Source organism: Anastrepha obliqua, chromosome 4 (genome assembly GCF_027943255.1).
Source record: "Anastrepha obliqua isolate idAnaObli1 chromosome 4, idAnaObli1_1.0, whole genome shotgun sequence".
Lineage (NCBI taxonomy): Eukaryota > Metazoa > Arthropoda > Insecta > Diptera > Tephritidae > Anastrepha > Anastrepha obliqua.
Genome location: NC_072895.1, coordinates 88684589 through 88686318, shown reverse-complemented (window position 1 = coordinate 88686318; position 1730 = coordinate 88684589). Strand labels below are relative to the sequence as shown.

Sequence of the window (1730 nt, the reverse complement as noted above, 5' to 3'; positions counted from 1 at the left end):
ATTGAGTTTAATAAAATCTCTAAATTTGTTGAGATAGTTTTTTCATTTTCAAAAGATACCTTATAGAAATTTTTGAATATTTATTGTAAATAGTTTAATTGTACTTTCTTTTTTGAATGCCTATTAACTTTAATATATGTCCACTTAGTCTATATGAATCTGTTATATTGGCTTAATTAATAAATAAATATCGCTTGTTGTCATGCAACTAAAAAAACACCCGATAAAATGTCTCTTGTCTATGGCAAGCACATATAAACTATTTGCAGTTGCTTGGTTTTGTTGTTGTTTTAATAACAACTGCTCATTCATGCAGTTTCATTAATTTACGTATAATTAGCATAAATTTCGGTAATTATTATTATTTTTTTATTGAAAATAATTTATTTGACACCAGTGTTTGAATTTCAGAATTGAGTTATTTGGGTTTTATTTTTTTATTTTTATTTATTTATTTTTTTATTTTTATTTATTTTTTTATTTTTATTTATTTTTTTTTTATTTTTTTTTTCTATTATTTGTTATTGTTTTCTTTATTCAAAAATGTTTTATAGCACTTTCCGTATTCAAATCATTTAAATTACAAAAATTTTGTGTGCGCCCCCGGGTGGGCTCGAACCACCAACCTTTCGGTTAACAGCCGAACGCGCTAGCCAATTGCGCCACGGAGGCTACTTAAAAAGCGCCGACGTCATATGTATTGTCAGTGTCCCAACAGCAGTAGTCCACAGCTAAGGTGATGATAACCAGGAATGATTACTGCTTCTATTATTTCCGATTTTAATTTGTAGGCTAATATCCAGACGCGCACATGTTGTTGAAGCGGTCCAGCTAAAGTATTATTTTCAATCCTGCCCATGGTCATGCGCGAAAAATGTACCAGTACTCATTTTTAGTAGACAATTCCATCCTAAAGAAGTCAAAATACATTTTCATTGCTTTTACACTTTCATTTTTCTTCTTTCTTTTGTTTTTTTGTTTTTTTTTTTAACTAGATTAAAGCAAAGAACAGAAAGGTGCCACATTCATGCATGAAAGAGGCATGAACTTTCGAGAGGTTATCAGAAAAGACTAGAGAGTCTAGACACTAGACTATGTCCATATACATGCCATATAGTTACATTCTTTTTCTCGCCTCCTCTCAATTCACTCAATCTAGGAATCAAGATTAATTGAAATTCATGAAATGATTCAGAAATATCTGTCACTACAAGTCTTTAGTACCAAGGGCACTTCCTATTTCATTGCAATAGCCTTCACGCCTGCGTAAAATGCTGTAAACTCATACTAACAGACTTAAAAGTGTATTCAAGTCTGGATATGTGGCACTCGCCCATACAAATTTACTGTCAAAGTGATGCAAATTGATAAAGACCCTCCTACAGCAACAATTACCAGAGAACCGCCTCGTAGGGCCAGTAACCATAGGAGTAATAAAAAATATAAATAATATCTAGTAAAAACCGCCAAACTTGAAATATATAATTTTAATTTGAAATTCATCAAAAGCAATTAAAGCAGAGTTTGCAATCGCTCACCTTGACGTTTATGTCAACTACTATAAACCCCACTAAGGCACTGAACTGGCGCTGCTAGAGCGATTGGCAGTGCGTTATGAGCAAGAGCACGCATATGTATGTATATATGTATGTGCATGTGTACTGGCAGCCATTCGAAAAAGCTAACATGTGCCGCATCAAAGAAAAAAAACCATAGATACAAATTGCAAA

The 1730-nt window shown here is 32.4% G+C and overlaps 1 non-coding gene across 1 annotated transcript; it reads right to left on the bottom strand.

The window, feature by feature from the left end:
• Positions 1-598: 598 nt before the first annotated feature.
• Positions 599-672, bottom strand: Trnan-guu (transfer RNA asparagine (anticodon GUU)). Its single transcript has one exon. It is a non-coding gene; the product is annotated as a tRNA-Asn (tRNA).
• Positions 673-1730: the final 1058 nt, after the last annotated feature.